This window comes from Giraffa tippelskirchi, chromosome 8 (assembly GCF_054371585.1).
Source record: "Giraffa tippelskirchi isolate mGirTip1 chromosome 8, T2T-mGirTip1v1.2.pri, whole genome shotgun sequence".
In the NCBI taxonomy this organism is placed as follows: Eukaryota; Metazoa; Chordata; class Mammalia; order Artiodactyla; family Giraffidae; genus Giraffa; species Giraffa tippelskirchi.
The window spans coordinates 20,550,815-20,564,522 of record NC_137282.1 but is presented as its reverse complement, the minus strand read 5'-3'; the positions used below and the strand labels follow the sequence as shown (position 1 = coordinate 20,564,522).

Sequence of the window (13,708 nt, the reverse complement as noted above, 5' to 3'; positions counted from 1 at the left end):
TCGAACTCTGGTGCTGGAGAAGACTCTTGAGAGTCTTGGATTCAGTCAATCCTGAATGAAACCAACCCTGAATATTCATTGGAAGGACTGATGCTGAAGCTGAAGCTCCAATACTTGGGCCACCTAATGCGAAGAGCTGACTCATTGGAAAAGATGCTGGGAAAGATTGAGGGCAGGAAGAGAAGGTTGTGACAGAGGATGAGACGGTTGGATGGCATCATCGACTCAATGGATATGAGTTTGAGAAAACTCCAGTAGATAGTGAAGGACAGGGAAGCCTGGTGTGCTGAAGTCCATGGGGTTGCAAAGAGTTGGACACAACTGAGCGACTGAACAACAACAAAAACTGATGAAGAGTTAAGGCAAAGAACACACTGAAGGGGAAGCAGTGATCCTGATAAGGCTGACCCTGTAAGAGGTACCACCAGCATCCTAAAATAGAGGGAAAGAGAGTAAGAATGAAGGGCAAACAAAAGGAAACTTTGGTAATGACCATATATAAACTCTGAAAAGCTCTTCCCTTGGAATACCTGGGAATACATCCAGAGAAGTGTACTTAAGATACTTGCATCTGCAGGAAAAAGGCTGTAAGAAGGACTAGGTGTTGGTAATGGAAATGCCATAGTGATCGGTAACACATTATATTTTGCATTATTGCCTGGGCTGTTTGTATATATCCCTTATGTCTGTAATTGATGGCAGCATTTTCCAGATAGGGACAGTGGAGCTCATGATTGCTGATGTCTTGTTGGGTATTGCAGTTTACACAGCACTCAGTCAATGTCTATGGTAAAAATACATGAAGAAAGGCACAGAAGAATAAAAAAGAGGGTACTTTAGATGGTGCTGTATCACTGTCAGAGGGAATACATCTGAGTGAGGGTTCAGGTTTGGACATAACTGTTTCTGTTTATCTGAAGGACAACCAAGTAAGACGGACATGAAGCTCAGAGCAGGCTATTCTAGAGATCATTTAAAAATCATTATTCTAAAACTTGGCAGTGATATTTCTTTAACTCTTACTTTTACTCCCAAAGAGAGAAGGCATATAGTGTTCAGCCATGACCAAATACAGTTTGCTCCGATTCAGAGAGCTTTAAAAACAGATTCTCCTGAGCACCAGCCTGGCCTAGTGGACTGACCCAAGAGGCAAACGTGAGGAGCCAGTTAATGACCATCTCTGTTTACATGGACAGTCACTGCACAATTAACAAGTTAAAGTTGTTGGGCCAGTCCAGTGAAGAGGTAATAACGTGTTTATTAGAAACTCTTTTTCACCCAGAAACAGTTAATATTTATAATTTAAAACCTAGCCCACTACAAAAAAAGGAAGTGAATTAAATCAAGAGATTGTGCAGAGCAAGAAAGAAATGAGGTTAGGAGACCATGGATCACCAGTAGTAACCAACATGTTAGTGGGCTCCTCTGGTGGCTCAGTGGTAAAGAACCCACCTGCCAATGCATTAGACGCAGGTTTGATCCCTGGGTCGGGAAGATCCCCTGGAGAAGGAAATGGCAACTCACTCCAGTATTCTTTCCTGGAGAATTCTATGGACAGAGGAGCCTGGTGGGCTACAGCCCATGGGGTCACAAAAAATCAGACATGACTGAGCGACTGAACAACAGTTCATGCACATTAGCATTAAAGGAGAGGTTAGCCATGTGCTATCAGAATTCTACTGTGATTATTTTAATCCAGGAAATACCGACTGAGCAACTACTAGGCAACAGTTGCTTTGGTAGTTCTGAGAAGAACTGGGATGGGTGGCATTTAGCTCTCAAGACGCTACAAGCAAATGCAAGAGTGACACAGAGCAAAGCTGAATGACGACAGTGGGAAGCAAACATATGATTGATTGATAGAAGAGCAAAGGTAGCAAGTGATCTCAGCTTTTATAATTCGTGGTGATCCTTTAACGACGAGTATTACTCCCTCCAAATACCGAGGCAAGCAAACCAGCTGCCTCTCTAATTAGTGTTCCCTATGCTACACAGGGGCTTCCCTTGTAGCTCAGTTGGTAAAGAATCTGCATGCAGTGCAGGAGACCCAGGTTTGATCCCTGGGTGGGGAAGATCCTCTGGAGAAGGAAATGGCAACACACTCCAGTGTTCTTGCCTGGAGAATCCCATGGACAGAGGAGCCTGGCGGGCTACAGTCCATGTGGTCGCAAGAGTCGGACACGACTTAGCAACTAAAGAGAGAGATGCTACACAGAACCTCTTAACAATACACCAGAAGTTATAGCAGAAATGGTAGGAACAAAGGTAACTGGCATTTCTGGTTGAAATCCTATGAGCAGAACAAATTGAGGGCTTTAAAACAATAACATATGTAACCCTGAGAGAATAGGACCCTCTCAGCAATCCCAACAGGGACTAAAAGGTTACCCTGGAGGAAATATATGTGAAAAGAACATGGATAAAATGAGGGGCACTTATTTTAGGGAAAAGATCAAATAGTCCCAAAGAATATTTGGTTTTCTTGAAAATGTTCAAAAACTTGTGTGTCTACATTGACTTCCTGTTGGAGCAGAATGGTATCTCCAGAATCTAAAAATAAAGGAAATGAAGGTGGTCATATCTGGATGAGGAATGTGTGTCCCTGTGAGGGATGGGGGTGGCTCCAGTAGGAGAATACAAGGAATTAGGAAATAAGAAAGCCCAATATTGATTATGAGATCTGTTATCAAAGGCCACTCCTCCACAGGCACTGACTAGGCAGTATTTACTATAACTGGATCACAACTCATTTTGATGGTGTAGATTAGAGAATCCCAGAAAAGAACAAGAAAATCAAAGATGAGATTTAAGAAAAAATGAAAATATAACACCTAACTTGGCCCAGGCATTTGCTACTGGTGTCAATTTGACAAAACCAGTCCTCAGTCTGTGTTAAAATCGAGGGGTGGTGGTGGTCCCCCGAACAGCAGCTTAGAAGAAGACAAGTGTAATGTCACAAAAGGCAAGACCGGAAAAAACGCAACACATTTCCCATCCCCTTTCCTCCTAGGAAGGGAGGTCCTGGCAGGTTGGGTGACAAGGAACCTCACTGTCATTTTGGTGTGAAATGATTGTTCAAGGAGCTTTTACAGGAAGCCCCTGTAGTCAGCCATGACACTATAAATCATCTGATGATTATTCTAAGAATGAAATTAAGGGGAGCAATGTGAGGATGAATTATATATTTGTGTATTTCATAAAAACATGTTTATAATACAATTGACCCCAAAGAGGGGCACTCATGGGGTTATTACTGAAAACGAAATCCGTGTATTTGAGGTTCAGGAAGAGAGTGTGTGTGCCTAGCACAGTAACTCCGGACTGTCCGGGGACTCCCCTGCAGACCCCGCCTCCGTCTCATGCCCCGCTGTGCCTCCCAGTGCCTCCCCACCCCCACTGCCTCAGCCTGAGCTTAAGCCTTCCCGTGCTAATCCAGGAATTCCCACTGACCTGGGAAACCTCGCGGGCTGCTGCTTTACCTGAAGGCGCGCACACACCAATATGTTTTTTAGAACCTATTCTTTACTGACACCATTCCTGCAGTGGATGATTTACCCTCCGTAAAAGCTGGGAGGTCATAATTTTGAACTGAAAAATCCTTTAAAATTAAATAAAATTTAGCTTTATGAAAGTTACCTTTTGAAAATGTCTCATTTTACTAGAGACTGATGAAAACACCGTCAGACACCAAAGCTGAAGAAAGAACTGGGTCTAGAGGACCAGCTTAATAGCATAGCTCTGAGATTCATTCTCTACAGCATCGCCACACTGATGAATGGTTCCCCCTCTTCAGACTTAAAGAGGAAATCCAAATACCTTAGCATTTCATAGAGCCCCCCACCATCTGACCCACCCTCCAGCATCGCCCCACACCGCACCTCCATGCCTTGTGCCCTACCAGCGCTACTCAACGTAGCCAGGCCCCCCATCTCCCCAGAAAAGTCTGTCAGCTTAGTGACTTAGCAGATTTCCACTCAGGAACAAGCTCCTTATGTAGTGTCACTGCTTGACGTTTGTGACTTGCCATTCTCTCAACGCTTTAGATGTTTGAGGTTTTCGTGCTTTTTGCTCACCTGTTCCCTCTGCCTGGTATCACCTGTCTCCTCCAGCCCACTTGCCAGACACAGTTGTCTTCGAAGGTTCAGCTTGGGTCGTTTTCTCTACAAAGTCTTTCCTGTCCCCAGCTAGATTCACTGCCTTCTGCCCCCTGGGTGTCTACCCTGTATTATATAGAAGCTCACAGCGCTAGCGTTTTGGTGGCCATTGTCTTCTTGCTCTGGGCTGCCTCACATCCAGCTGTGTTTGTGATTAGGGATGACCTCTAGTGTGCGGTTCTGGTGAATGAGGGCCTGGCCCTTCTGCACAGACACTGGAGCGGGCAGAGTTTCCTGCCCCCAACTCCTGGTGGGTTGGTGTGTTAATGTGTTAGGGCTGCCATAACAGAGTACCACAGAGCCTCTGTCATACCAAGTGGAGTAAGTTAGAAAAACAAGTATTATATATTAAAGCAGGTGTGTGGAATCTAGAAAAATAGCGCAGATGAATCTATTTCTAGGGCAGGAACAGAGACACAGTCATCCAGAATGGACATGTGGACACAGCAGGGGAAGGAGAGGTGGGATGAATTGGGAGATTAGGACTGATGTATATACACGACCGTGTGTGAAACAGATGGCTAGTGGGAAGCTGCTGGTTAACACTGGGAGCTCAGCTCAGTGCTCTGTGATGACCAAGGTGGGGGGGTGGGGGTGGGGCAGGTTGGAGGGAGGTCCAAGAAGGAGGGGAGATATATATATATATATATGCATAGCGGATTCACTTTGTTGCACAGCAGAAACTAACACAACATTGTAAAGCAATTATACTCCAATTAAAAAAATAAACAAAGTACCACAGACTGGGTGGTAAACAACAGGAATCTATTTTCTCACAGTTCTGTAGGCTAGAAGTTCAAAGTCAAAGTGTCAGCAGGGTTGGTTCATTCTGAGGGCTGTAAAAGGAGGATCTCTCCAGGCTTTTCTGCTTGACTTGGAGATGGTTGTCTTTATATAATCTTCCTTCTACACTTCTGTGTGTTAATTTTCTCTTCTTACAAGCCCTATTGGATTACTGAATGTGTGCTCAGTCGCTTCAGTTGTGTCCAAGTCGTGGCGACCCTATAGACTGTCCGCCAGGCTCCTCTGTCCATGGGATTTTCCAGGCAAGAATACTGGAGTGGGTTGCCATGCCCTCCTCCAGGGGATCTTCCCAATCCAGAGATCAAACCTGCATCTCTTAAGTCTCCTGCATTGGCAGGCAGGTTCTTTACCACTAGTGTCACCTGGGAAGCCCTTTGGATTAGGGTCCACCCTAAAACTCATCTTAACTTAACTACATCTTTAAAGACTGCATCCAAGACTCAGTCACATTCTGAAATACTGCTGCTGCTGCTAAGTCACTTCAGTAGTGTCCGACTCTGTGCGACCCCATAGACGGCAGCCCACCAGGCTCCGCCGTCCCTGGGATTCTCCAGGCAAGAACACTGGAGTGGGTTGCCATTTCCTTCTCCAATGCATGAAAGTGAAAAGTGAAAGTGAAGTCACTCAGTCATGTCCGACCCTTAGCAACCCCATGGACTGCAGCCTACCAGGCTCCTCCATCCATGGGATTTTCCAGGCAAGAGTACTGGAGTGGGGTGCCATTGCCTTGTCCGTCTGAAGTACTGAGGGTTAGGGAATCTGGGGAAAACACAGATCAATTCATAACAGATAACATAGAGGGTGGAATAGTGCTCCCCATCGCCCCCCAAAAGGTATCAGTTCAGTTCAGTCGCTCAGTCATGTCCGACTCTTGGTGACCTCATGGACTGCAGCACTACAGGCTTCTCTTTCTTTCACTTCCAGAGCTTACTCAAACTCATGTCCATTGAGTCGGTGATGCCATCCAGCCATCTCATCATCTGTTTTCCCTTCTCCTCTCACCTTCAGTCTTTCCCAGCATCAGGGTCTTTTCCAATGAGTCCGTTCTTCACATCAGGTGGCCAAAGTATTGGAGCTTCAGCTTCAGCATCAATCCTTCCAATGAATATTCAGAACTGATTTCCTTTAGGATTGACTGGTTTGATCTCCTTGCAATCCAAGGGACTCTCAAAAGTCTTCTCCAACACCACAGTTCAAAAGCATCAATTCTTCAGTGCTCAGCCTTCTTTATGGTCCAACTCTCACATCCATACATGACTACTGGAAAAATCATAGCTTTGAGTAGATGGACCTTTGTGGGCAAAGTAGTGTCTCTGCTTTTTAATATACTGCCTAGGTTGGTCATAGCTTTTCTTCCAAGGACCAAGCGTCTTGCTGCTTGGAAGTCACCATCTGCAGTGATTTTGGAGCCCAAGAAAATAAGTCTGTCACTGTTTCCATTGTTTCCCCATCTATTTACCGTGAAGTGATGGGACCGGATACCACGATCTTAGTTTTTTGAATGTTGAGTGTTAAGCCAACTTTTTCACTCTCCTCTTTCACTTGTATCAAGAGACTCTTTAGTTCTTCTCCACTTTCTGCCATAAGGGTGGTATCATCTGCATATCTGAGGTCATTGATATTTCTCCCAGAAATCTTGATTCCAGCTTGTGCTTCATTCAGTCGGGCATTTTACATGATGTACTCTGCATATAAGTTAAATAAACAGGGAGAGGGAGAAGATGGCAGAGGAATAGGACGGGGAGACCACTCTCTCCTCCACAAATTTATCGAAAGAACATCTGAACGCTGACCAAACTTCACAAAACTACTTCTGAAGGCTGGCTGAGGACGTCAGGCTTTCACAAAAACTGCGCATTATCTTCAAAAGAGGTAGGAGAAATTATAAAAGATAAAAAGAGAGACAAAAGAGTTAGGGACGGAGACCCGTCCCGGGGAGGGAGTCGTAAAAGAGGAGGAATTTCCAAGCACCAGGAAACCCTCTCACCGGCGGGTGTGGGGGAGGATTTTTTATCTCGGAGGGCAACGTAACTGGGAGGGAAAAAATAAATAAAATCCACAGATTACGTGCCTAAAGCAACTCCCAGCAAAGAACCCCAGACGCTCGCATCATCCGCCACCAGCAAGTGGGGGCTGAACGGAGAGGAGCGGGCGGCATTGCCTAGGGTAAGGACCGGGCCCGAGTGCCCCGAGGGCAATCTGAGGGAGCTAACGTGAGATAGTAACCTAAACTGTGGGACAGCGAGAGAGAGAGAACTATCCCGCGAAAAGCCCAACTCTAAGGCACTGCCGGCTCGCTCACAGAACAAAGGACTGAGCGATACCAGAGGAGAGCTAGCCGGCTGCGGACCGCGCCATCCCCCGCCGGACACAGCGGGCAGGCGGGGCCCGCCAGAGCCGGAAAGGGGCAAACTGGGCTCCAGAGAGGGCACCCCCTACCAAACTGCAAACAGGCTCCCAGTTTTTAAGCAAAGACTGCCTGAGATCCCGGAGGGTCGACAGCAGCCGGGAGGGTCGCAGCCAGAGACCAGCTCCCCAGAACCGACACAAAGCACACCGGAGCCGGGCGCGCCCGTAAACCGAGGCGGGGACCAGGGAGGTGATAAGCCGCACCGCCCCAACAGGGGACAGCGCCCTCGCCAAACTCCTGGCCGCCTGGGCAGCTCCGACCGGGAACGGCACAAGCCGCGGGCAAAATCGAGTCTGCGCCTTTGTGGAGTAACCGGGAGCCTGAACCTGAGCGGCTTAGACCTGGGAAGTGCACGCAGCTCAGGGCCCGCTCCCCGGCCGAGTAACCTGAAGCCTGAGCAGGGTAGACGGGGAAAGCACACACGCCGTGAGCGGGGGCGAACCCAGTGCGGCCGAGACACTGCGAGCTTACCACACACACGCCAGAATTGCAGTGTTCCTTCCTCCCCACAGCACGATTGAACAAGCGAACCTAAAGAGATCACCTCCACCGCTTTGTTGCAGGGCGGAAATTAGATACTGAAGAGATCTCCAAACAGAAGCCAAATAAACAGAGGGAAGTGCTTTGGAAGGGACAGGCCAACAGATTAAGATCCCTGTAGTTAATACCGACTGCATTAAAAAGGACCTATAGATCTTGAAAAGTATAAGCAGGAATAAGGATCTATCTAAAACTGAGCAGATCCCACACTGCTCACAACAGCTCCAGAGAAAGTCCGGGATATATATATTTTTTACTATTATTATTATTTTTTTTTTTAATTTTTTTTTTAATTAAAAAAAATTTTTTTTCTCTTCTTTCCTTTTTCTTCAAGTCCTCTATTACACCTTTAACTTTCATTTTCATAACCCACTATTAACTTGCAAAAAAAAAAAAACCCCTATTTTTGAAGCAAACTACATACATATATCTTATACCTTTTGTGTTTTCTTTTTTTTTTTAATGTTTTTTTCCTGTTCTACATTTTTTTACTGTTTCTTTTTTTACTGTTTTACTGTTTTTTTTCTTTTTACAGTTCCCTTTTTTCTTTTCTTTTTTTTTTTTTTTTAGATTGTAAGTTTTATAAGAGTCTAACCTCTACTCTAGATTTTTAATCTGTGTTTTACATATTTGATATCAACTTTGTACATTTAAGAACCCAATCTTTAGGACCCATTTTTACTCAGGAGTGTGATCACTGGCCTGATCACTCTCTCCCCCTATTGATGCTCTTTCTTCTCCCCCAGGGAACCTCTATCTCCCACCCTCCTCCTTCTCTTCTCAACCCAATTCTGTGAATCTCTGAGGGTGTTCTGGGTACCGGAGAACACTTCAGGAACAGGATACTGCCCAGATCTCTCTCTCCCCTCTTAATTCCTCCCTTTCTACTCATGCTCACCTCTGTTACCTTCCTCCCCCCTCTCTATGTATCTCTGTGAATCACTCTGAGGGTTCCAAACTGTGGAAAGCACAGAGGGAAGTGCTTACTGGCTAGATTGCTCTCTCCACATTTGAATTCCCCTCTTCCCCTCCTGGTCACCTCAACACACCCCCCCCACCTCATCTCTCCATGTAACTCAGTGAACCTTTCTGGGTATCCCTCACTGTGGAGAATCTTTTCACCATTAACCTAAAAGTTTTATTATTGAGGCTGTATGGAAGGAGAAGTCTTGAGGCTACTGCAAGAATAAGACTGAAAGCCAGGGGAAACATTAATTAATAAGAGACCATCCAATAGCCTCCATAAATTCACTGAAACCAAGCTCCACCCAAGAGATAATAAGTTCCAGAGCAAGACATACCACGCAAATTCTCCAGCAACGCAGGAACATAGACCTGAGCATCAATATCCAGGCTGCCCAGAGGCACACCAAATCCATAGACATCTCAAAAATTAATACTGGTCACTCCATTACACTCAAGAGAGCAGAAATCCAGCTCCACCCACCAGAACACCGACACAAGCTCCCCCAACCAGGAAACCTTGACAAGCCACCTGTCCAACCCCAACCGCAGTGAGGAACCTCCACAACAAAGAGGAACTTCATACTACCAGAATACAGAAGGGCCACGCCTAACACAGCAATCTAAACAAGATGAAAAGGCAGAGAAATACTCAGCAAGTAAAGGAAAATGAGAAATGCCCACAAAGCCAAACAAAAGAGGAGGAGATAGGGAATCTATCCGAAAAAGAATTTAGAATAAGGATAATAAAAATGATCCAAAATCTTGAAAGCAAAATGGAGTTACAGATAAATAGCCTGGAGACAAAGATTGAGAAGATGCAAGAAATGTTTATCAAGGACTTAGAAGAAATAAAAAGGAATCAATATAGAATGAATAATGAAATAAAGGAGATAAAAGACACTCTGGAGGGAACCAACAGTAGAATAACGGAGGCAGAAGATAGGATAAGTGAGGTAGAAGATAGAATGATGGAAATAAACGAAGCAGAGAGGAAAAAAGAAAAAAGAATCAAAAGAAATGAGGAAAACCTCCGGGACCTCTGGGACAATATGAAACGCCCCAACATTCGAATCATAGGAGTCCCAGAAGAAGAAGATAAAAGGAAAGGCCATGAAAAAATACTCGAGGAGATAATAGTTGAGAATTTCCCTAAATTGAGGAAAGAAATAGTCACAGAAGTCCAAGAAACCCAGAGAGTTCCAAACAGGATAAACCCAAGGCGAAACACCCCAAGACACATATTAATCAAATTAACAAAGATCAAACACAAAGAACAAATATTAAAAGCAGCAAGGGAAAAACAACAAATAACACACAAGGGGATCCCCATAAGGATAACAGCTGATCTTTCAATAGAAACCCTTCAGGCTAGAAGGGAATGGCAGGACATACTTAAAGTAATGAAAGAGAATAATCTACAACCCAGATTACTGTACCCAGCAAGGATCTCATTCAGATATGAAGGAGAATTCAAAAGCTTTACAGACAAGCAAGAGCTGAGGGAATTCAGCACCACCAAACCAGCTCTCCAGCAAATGCTAAAGGATCTTCTCTAAACAGGAAACACAGAAAGGATGTTTCAACACGAACTCAAAACAACAAAGTAAATGGCAACGGGATCATACTTATCAATAATTACCTTAAATGTAAATGGGTTGAATGCCCCAACCAAAAGGCAAAGGGTTGCTGAATGGATACAAAAACAAGACCCCTATATATGCTGTCTACAAGAGACCCACCTCAAAACTAGGGACACACACAGGCTGAAAGTGAAAGGATGGAAAAACATATTCCATGCAAACGGAGACCAAAAGAAAGCAGGAGTCGCAATACTCATTTCAGATAAAATAGACTTTAAAATAAAGGATGTGAAAAGGGACAAAGAAGGACACTACATAAAGATCAAAGGATCAATTCAAGAAGAAGACGTAACAATCATAAATATATATGCACCCAACATAGGAGCACCACAATATATAAGGCAAATACTAACAAGTATGAAAGGGGAAATTAACAATAACACAATAATAGTGGGAGACTTTAATACTCCACTCACGCATATGGATAGATCAACTAAACAGAAAATTAACAAGGAAACACAAACTTTAAATGATACAATAGACAAATTAGATTTAATTGATATTTACAGGAGTTTCCACCCCAAAACAATCAATTTTACCTTTTTCTCAAGTGCACATGGAACTTTCTCCAGGATAGATCACATCCTGGGCCATAAATCTAGCCTTGGTAAATTCAAAAAAATTGAAATCATCCCAGCCATCTTCTCTGACCACAGTGCAGTAAGATTAGACCTCAATTACAGGAAAAAAACTATTAAAAGTTCCAACATATGGAGGCTAAACAACACGCTTCTGAATAACCAACAAATCACAGAAGAAATCAAAAAAGAAATCAAATTATGCATAGAAACGAATGAAAATGAAAACACAACAACCCAAAACCTATGGGACACTGTAAAAGCAATACTAAGGGGAAGGTTCATAGCAATACAGGCGTACCTCAAGAAACAAGAAAAAAATCAAATAAATCAACTAACTCTACACCTAAAGCAACTAGAGAAGGAAGAAATGAAAAACCCCAGGGTCAGTAGAAGGAAAGAAATCTTAAAAATTAGGGCAGAAATAAATGCAAAAGAAACAAAAGAGACCATAGCAAAAATCAACAAAACTAAAAGCTGGTTTTTCGAGAAGATAAACAAAATTGATAAGCCATTAGCCAGACTCATCAAGAAACAAAGGGAGAAGAATCAGATCAACAAAATTAGAAATGAAAATGGAGAGATCACAACAGATTCCACAGAAATACAAAGGATCATAAGAGACTACTACCAACAGCTATATGCCAATAAAATGGACAACTTGGAAGAAATGGACAAATTCTTAGAAAAGTATAACTTTCCAAAACTGAACCAGGAAGAAATAGAAGATCTTAACAGACCCATCACAAGCACGGAAATCGAAACTGTAATCAGAAATCTTCCAGCAAACAAAAGCCCAGGACCAGACGGCTTCACAGCGGAATTCTACCAAAAATTTAGAGAAGAGCTAACACCTATCCTACTCAAACTCTTCCAGAAAATTGCAGAAGATGGTAAACTTCCAAACTCATTCTATGAGGCCACCATCACCCTAATTCCAAAACTAGACAAAGATGTCACAAAAAAGGAAAACTACAGGCCAATATCACTGATGAACATAGATGCAAAAATCCTTAATAAAATTCTAGCAAACAGAATCCAACATCATATTAAAAAGATCATACATCATGACCAAGTGGGCTTTATCCCAGGAATGCAAGGTTTTTTTAACATCCGCAAATCAATCAATGTAATACACCACATTAACAAATTGAAAGAAAAAAACCATATGGTTATCTCAATAGATGCAGAAAAAGCCTTTGACAAAATACAGCATCCATTTATGATTAAAACCCTCCAGAAAGCAGGAATAGAAGGAACATATCTCAACATAATAAAAGCTATCTATGACAAACCCACAGCAAACATTATCCTCAATGGTGAAAAATTGAAAGCATTTCCCCTAAAGTCAGGAACAAGGCAAGGATGCCCACTTTCACCACTACTATTCAACATAGTTTTGGAAGTTTTGGCCACAGCAATCAGAGTTGAAAAAGAAATAAAAGGAATACAGATAGGAAAAGAAGAAGTAAAACTCTCACTGTTTGCAGATGACATGATCCTCTACATAGAAAACCCTAAAGACTCTACTAGAAAATTACTAGAGTTGATCAATGAATATAGTAAAGTTGCAGGATATAAAATTAACACACAGAAATCCCTTGCATTCCTATACTCCAATAATGAGAAAACAGAAAGAGAAATTAAGGAAACAATACCATTCACCATTGCATCAAAAAGAATAAAATACTTAGGAATATATCTACCTAAAGAAACAAAAGACTTATATATAGAAAACTATAAAACACTGATGAAAGAAATCAAAGAGGACACAAACAGATGGAGAAATATACCGTGTTCATGGATTGGAAGAATTAATATAGTGAAAATGAGTATTCTACCCAAAGCAATCTACAGATTCAATGCAATCCCTATCAAGCTACCAATGGTATTTTTCACAGAACTAGAACAAATCATCTCACAATTTGTATGGAAATATAAGAAACCTCGAATAGCCAAAGCAATCTTGAGGAAGAAGAATGGAGCTGGAGGAATCAACCTGCCTGACTTCAGGCTCTACTACAAAGCCACAGTCATCAAGACAGTATGGTACTGGCACAAAGATAGAAATATAGATCAATGGAACAAAATAGAAAGCCCAGAGATAAACCCACGCACATATGGACACCTTATCTTCGACAAAGGAGTCAAGAATATACAATGGAGAAAAGACAATCTCTTTAACAAGTGGTGCTGGGAAAACTGGTCAACCACTTGTAAAAGAATGAAACTAGAACACTTCCTAACACCGTACACAAAAATAAACTCAAAATGGATTAAAGATCTAAACGTAAGACCAGAAACAATAAAACTCCTAGAGGAAAACATAGGCAAAACACTCTCCGACATAAATCACAGCAGGATCCTCCATGACCCACCTCCCAGAATATTGGAAATAAAAGCAAAAATAAACAAATGGGACCTAATTAAAATTAAAAGCTTTTGCACAACAAAGGAAACTATAAACAAGGTGAAAAGACAGCCTTCAGAATGGGAGAAAATAATAGCAAATGAAGCAACAGACAAACAATTAATCTCAAAAATATACAAGCAACTTCTGCAGCTGAATTCCCGAAAAATAAACGACCCAATCAAAAAATGGGCCAAAGAACTAAA

General features: G+C 42.7%; 1 protein-coding gene across 1 annotated transcript in view; it reads right to left on the bottom strand.

Annotated features, from left to right (window-relative positions):
* Nucleotides 1-9,343, bottom strand: part of TRMT9B (tRNA methyltransferase 9B (putative)) — a 39,414-nt gene extending 30,071 nt beyond the window's left edge. Inside the window, exon 1 of the mRNA XM_081520950.1 lies at nt 9,210-9,343. The gene's annotated coding sequence lies outside the window, so the exon portion shown is untranslated. The remainder of the gene's footprint in view (nt 1-9,209) is intronic.
* Nucleotides 9,344-13,708: the final 4,365 nt, after the last annotated feature.